Here is a 7,180-nt window from a genome sequence, read left to right as displayed (position 1 = left end):
ATTTGAAATGTCTTGGTGGTGTTGTGTAAAGGTTTCAGAGTGATATATTATTATGTAACTTCTTTGGAAATAAAGGGAAAATATATACTTTAATTGATTTATGTTTTTTTCTTCTTATAAACATGTATATCAGTGAGATCCTGGGGCCATGTATGTGCAGCACGGCACCACCCTCTTCATTAGTCATAATAATCTGAAAGTTCAAACAGAAATATGGCAAATTAAGGGCCACTGCTTGGACCTTTTCATTGGGGGGGGGGTCATCATTAATTCAGGGACATTTTACACAAATCAGGGTGATTCAAGTGATGTGGCAGCTGTGAGCCAATTAATTAATGCATCAGCAACACACCGTGCTTTTAATTTTGCGGCATGTAAGGGCGGGATTGATTCTGCCACACTGGAAGATGTCATTACTTTTTCAGCTTGGTCCATGCAGTATTAACAAGTGTTACATAACCCTAATCAGAGAAGTAAAGTGAGTCGTTGAGAAACCACCGCACCACAATTAATCGTTAATCTTTAATTAAGCATAAGGTGCAGCGTTGAGTCATCCTTTTTTTAGACGAGTGCTATTTTCAGCCACCGTCGCCCACTCGTTCCATCTCTGGGGAAGCAGAGGGAGTCTTTAAAAGCAAAGACGAGGCGATCAAACTTTTCTGTCGAAGCACGATTAGATTGAGGAAAGCTATTTTAGGTCAATGCCCTTTTTTTGATTGTAGACATGCAGGCCGGTTTAAATAATGGAGGTGTCTGCTATATGTGGCTTTTGGTGTTTTGCACCATGTTAAAGATTTAGAGAATCTCATTAGAGATGAAGCGGGGGGATATTCAATCACAGGAAGTATTTCTAAATGTCTGTGTCTGTGTCTGTGTAACCAAGATTACATTGTACACCCATGTTAGTATGATTGGATGGTCATGTTTCTGACAGTAACATGATTATGACACGCAATACTCTCAAAGACTGCAGCACTAAAGATTTTAGGCACATTTCTTTCACTAGATTGAAAGTGCTTGCATAGTACAAAGGTAAGTGTGGTCTACATACTTCATGAGTCTGATTTAAATGTAGAATTACAAGAACAAAATCCTATGACGTCAATAATCTGCCCATTCAATCATTAAAGAGGAAATATTAAACTCATTTTCTGGTTCATATTTGTATTTTCTGCCTCTATTGTGACATGTTTACATACTTCAATGTTCAAAAAGTGCTATATTTTATATATTTACTTTATTTTAACTATACTCAAACAGAAAAACACAAAGACGGTTTGAGGTCTTATTTGGTATACATATTTCATAAGAAACAAACGTTTATTTGTCAGACAGCTGATCGAAGACTTCAGGACGTCTTTTGGCTGAACTGTTGTTGGACGGTTTCAAACTCTTCTAAAACCACACATTTTTTACATCTGTGTTTGGGAACGGATTAAATCAGGGGTTCAGCCCAAAGTGATCTCAAGAGGGCTTGACAAGTAAAACCATTGCATAACAACCTAGAAGCAACAAATGTTTCCCTTTCTTTCACTTTAAAGTACATTCTGATAACATTCACAATAAATTAAAAGTCTGAGACGTGTTGATAATCCCTCAACTACGACTAAAAACCACTGCTGTTTCCTCAAACCTGCAAAGAACTCATGTATCTTCTCTATTTGGTTCTTGTTATTTCTGAGTCTGACCGGGCATCCCCATGAGCTCACTGGCTTCCATTTTACAGCTGTGAAGAAATAGTAATTGGCCAATTTTTCAAGTAAAACTCCACACTCTTTTGTCCTTTTTGACAAACAGTAAGGCAAATCCTGCGTTATGGGGTTGTATAATAGGGTATCCAGCGTATATGTTTCAGTTATTAGGACAGTGACTTCCCTTTAAGTCATCCAGTGGACCAGACTGGACCTTTTTTCAAGGAGTATGTTTGACTTTGGCTTATTTTTTAACATTGAACAAAGCTAAGCTAGCTGTTTCCCTCAGTGCATTTCCCTCATGCTATGCTAAACGAAGCAATTTGCCTCCTGGCTCTACTTGCAGCAGTTTGTGTTTGACACTGTTTGGCCTATCCTGTGCGGCCACATGTTGAACAGTTTCACTTTAACTCATTGGCTCCGAGTAAACACACACACACACTCAACTAAGAAAACTCTGTATTTAGAAAGACTGTGCTTGGTGAAAGGTAAACACAGAAGCTTTTTTATTCACCATTTAAATGCAGGATTATGTCCAAGTATTACGCAACAATATCAGGGGTGCAACCATGATTTGACATGAGACTTCTGGGTAATGCAGTGTGAGATGTTTTGCTATGAAGTGTTGGTGTCAAAGCACAGAGGTCCAAAAGGATCAGCTGCTGTTGTACCATCTGGGTCACCTTGGCCCGTCTCCCATGGTAACGACACCCTCTCCCACTTTGTGCCTCTATGGTAACCCCTATTTTCACTTCACATCAGAGCTACTGAGCTGCTTTTATTTTGGTAAGATGCTTTTTTTTTCACTTTAGCGAGCAAGTGACTCATCGGAGCTGGAGACTCACACCTAACGCGCAAACTTTGTTCCCATGATGATGCGATAAAGGCGTGATGTAGCACTAAAAGCAAAGAGAGATTATGTAATATTGCATCATGAAACCAAACTGAATATGCTTGGGTCCCAGGACAGTGATACAATACTGCTCATTTCTGTAAGCTGATTATGCAAATGATTAAAGAGGGGTATTGTTCAAGGAGACACTGATGAATTTTAATTAAGTGTCTTTTGTTTTTGAGTTTGACTCTGTTGATTGTATGGAAAGGTTTGAATCTAAGACTTGTCATCCCAGCTGGGCTCTTTGTTTCTAAGAAAATGCATTTTAGAAATGTGGAAAAACTGTAATTGTCTAAAACTAATTGCATGTAATCACTGTTTGTTTATTCCACATGATAACACATAGTTAGTCATCAGAGTTCTACATATTTTTCCAATCAGACCAAGCAAAACCAAATTCCATACAGTTGTTGGAAAGAAACAAAAGCTTACGTCAATTTCTACTATTTGTTTACAAGTTGTATTTGTTTCCACCATTTTACTAAGTATTTTTGGGGCTTGTTTGTCTACTCTAATGATGCCATACATGTTTAGTTACAATTACAAAGCATCAGCACTTCTTACACAAGGCATTTACCCTCACCACTGACATCTGTTAATTTGTTACAGATTTTGTTTTGTTTACCAGAAAGATTGAATAGGAATACCTAGATGGAAACATCCACCCATCCATATACCACATGGGACATTTCACTCAAAAAAATCTTTATAAAAGCTCAATCTGAATTAGAAATATGTGAAAAACAACTTTACTTCACGTATTCATATTTAAATAGTGCGTGAATAACGAAAATCTATATTCCTATGATTAGAAATGGAGGATTAGAATCACACTCTCAGAGGCATCAGAGAACTGAACACCGTATTAAATTAACATCTCATCAAATATTTACTCAGTGGATTGGCTCCCAAGTAGCAATTTGAAAAAGTATTTTGATGCCGTGGATCAATCAATCAGTAACAGACAGGGTTCCCTGGAGATACTGTTGCACAATATACCCTTCAGTTCAGATCTAACAGTTGAGATAGATCAGTAAATACACATTTGATAGATCAGAAAGCTTACTTTATATTTGAGCTCTATGTTAATCTGTGAGATATGTCTAAATGCCAAGGAACAGCCCATGTGTATTGTCTATTTCCAGCTCTGTGTCGAGAAGAAGCACCAACACTTGCTTGGCAGCTCTCCACTGCCATCTTTTTGAAGTACGTCTTGAATGGTGAAATGTCAAATGAAAACATTTTCAAATACCCCCCAACACACACACTCTCACACACACACACACACACACACACACACACACACACACACACACACACACACACACACACACACACACACACACACACACACACACACACACACACACACACACACACACACACACACACACACACACACACACACACACACACACACACTCATATCTGACCCTTTTTCTCTCTCACAGTTCATTCACGGGAGCACCAGCCTAACACCCCTATCTTCAGAATGTCACGAGGTCTGATGATGATGAAGAAGGGCGAGGGAGGAGGTGTTGCATTTGGTGAAGTGGGTAAAAAGAGGTCTCTTGCAAGTACAGTACAACACTGTCAGTAGTAATTACATTTTTTTTAAAAGGAGACTAGTAGTGAATGATAATATCAAACTTGACTTATAGATATTGCATCATTACGGAATATGTTTTACAGGAAGTACAAGGTGCTTCACCAAATGTGTAGTAGGAATATTGGACCATTTAATCCATCTTTTATATCCAAACAAAGGTCAGACTACCTTTTATTTTATACATATCATTTCTGTAAGTATAAGAAGAATTCTTTGTAGGATTTAGATGAACCAACCCTCTAGCATAAAAACCAAAACCACTTCATGAAACAAAACAGTTTAGAGGCCTTAAGTTTACTACCTACTGTACACTCACCTGACATACCTACATTAGCGACCTTAGCTAAACCTATCAAAGTTACTTTCGCCAAAAACATTGATTACTCCTCTAATACTGGAAGCTTTTATGTAACAGTAAAACACAGCGACTGGTGTAAAAGTCAAAACGACAGGACACAGTTGTCAAACAACCGTTAGCTTGATTAGCTAGCCACAGATAATACTGTAATCTATCAGCCAATGTCAGAAATCAATGATTGCTTCAAACATTACAATGGGTAAATCTGCCCCTGTTATCGTTGTGAAAAGTAAAAGCTTGAGGTGTACTGAGAAGGAAAAGGAGGGTTTTTTTAGGGCAGGAACAGTCAAACAAAAGAATACATTTAAGTGACAGCTGTCAGTGTCACATTTGTACACAATTCCCTTCGCTCTGAGAGGCTTCTGTACGTGACCAGGCCCTATAGTGGCACGCTGAATAAAGCATGAGGCAAACAGAGGAAGAGATGTTAGTTTGGGTACAGAGATGCATTAACTTCTCCATGACCTAGATGTCAGGCATTGGGAGGGATTGTGTCTCTCTGATATGCGTTTCCTCTGTCTTTTCACCATCTTTAATTTATTCCGAGCGACATTTTAAAAGCTGATGGGAATCCTTCAAACACAGTTTCAGAAAAGTCCAGAAACCAAGAAGACTTTTAAGAATTGTTGAAAAAGAAAAAGTACCATTTTGAATATAAACTGAATCCTGTAAAGTATCAGACGTTGTTTAACAGAGATAAAAGAAATGGTTTGTTTACATAGTTCACATAGTTTTCCACTGAAAAGGAAACACAATCCTAATATTTGGATACCAATATAACTGCACAAACAGGAGTTCATATTGATACGTGAAAGTATTGATCTCCTATATCAATACGTTACTGGTTCTCACCCTTCTTAGCCTGTTGCCCATACTCATAAGACTTCCCTTTAATTGACAAGAAAAAGCAGAAATTGCAGATTGCAGATTTGTATTTCCTTCAAATCTATATTTATTACATTTTTCAGGTAGTATTATAGGAACAGAACAGCTCAGACATGACTTGACAGTAAAATTACTAGGTACAATGTATTCAGGGAAAGCTGTTTTGCAGCAGTGGTTGTTTTTGTCACTAAGATGCATTCTTTGGCTGGTTGAGCGGTGCTCCTCATATGCAGTGTTGACGTGAGGGCAGATCCCTCTGGTCTCTAGGCATCGGTGAAAGGCAGACACAGAGACATAATGATGGCTTATTAAACTGGGTTCAAAGGTGCTGGGGTCAGAAGGTCAGTGGCTATAAATGTGTGTGGAGTTGGGGATCTGGCAGATGAACGCCTCCATGTCTCACTCCTCTGTAGTTAAATGTAGGGCAGCAGGTCGATCGCATCAGCAAACCTTTTCAGACCCTGAGCTGCAAGAGTATTTTCAAAGATTGATTTCTTCCTGGAGGCCTAATGACACGGGGGGGGAAGGGCAAGAGATGGAGAAATGATTTGAGTAAGTCATTAAAACCCACACAAGTGAACATTATCAGTGAGTACTGCCTGTCAAAACACAACCACACTCAGTTTAAATCCATCGCATCATTTAAACCTAAATGGCCTTTCATCAACAGCAAATTGTTCAGAAAACTATTACAGCTTTAGGCCTTTTCTCCATGAGTCGACCTGTGGTCACACTAAATACATGCATGTCCTCATCAATTTCACAGTGACACAGCCATTGAGCTGCAGAGGGTACAGGCACATCCAGTCCACTAATGTGTTACCAACCATAGGATCTCCCTTTCAACCACAGTATGGATTTTTATCCTGACTGGAAAACCAAGGAAGGGAATCAGCGTACATGATACACAACTGCTACTACTACTGCTACTTGAGACATGATTCATACAGATGTTTTTATTTAAACGGGTATTCAGTCATTTGAAAACTGTGTTTTTAAGCTTACCTGTGAATGAAATCTTCAAATGTAGTCCTCCGAAGACTCTTTTTGTTAACTCATTTCACGTTGGTTGGCACGCTAATGCTTCTCGTTGTCCATTCGTTGAAAAATCCAACTGCTAACAAGCCAGCCTCACATGCATACACATTTAGGTATCTGTTGGTATATGTTTTCTTGACCTGGCAGAAAAGGGCTTCCATAAAATGCCATAAAACGAAGAAAATGTCTTTCAAACCTTTTATGTGAAGCTTTTATGAGGGAAAACTGCACACCGCTTTTTGCAAACTTCCTGTGAGACTTGTCACGTGGTAGAAAAAATATCTTGGCAGTATTTTCCCAATCTACATTTTTTATCTGAATGTGATTTCAATAGTCTGTCCTTATTGCATCAATAGTTTGAGATTGATGGCACAGACATAAATAAACGAACCCAGAGGATATACTTCCCATCACCCTGCTGCAGTCCCTGGGTGGGCCTTACTGTTTTTGACATTTGAGCCACGGGGTGATGGCAACTGTGTCAGAGAGACACAGCAGCAAGCGCCCCGTCCAGAGGGGACGACATGCAGCTCACCCCTCAACTCCCGCCTACAAATAATTCATGCTGCTAACATTCACTTTGTTCAAACCGTCTGTTGAAAAGCCTGTGAACATCAAAGTACCTGTTTGAGGTGAATTAACAGCCTTCAACGAAATATATAAACAGCTTTCAGAGTTTTTTTTGCAGTGGGAAAAAGTTGAAA

This window comes from Eleginops maclovinus, chromosome 14, assembly GCF_036324505.1.
Source record: "Eleginops maclovinus isolate JMC-PN-2008 ecotype Puerto Natales chromosome 14, JC_Emac_rtc_rv5, whole genome shotgun sequence".
In the NCBI taxonomy this organism is placed as follows: domain Eukaryota; kingdom Metazoa; phylum Chordata; class Actinopteri; order Perciformes; family Eleginopidae; genus Eleginops; species Eleginops maclovinus.
Note: the sequence above shows the minus strand (reverse complement) of the source record.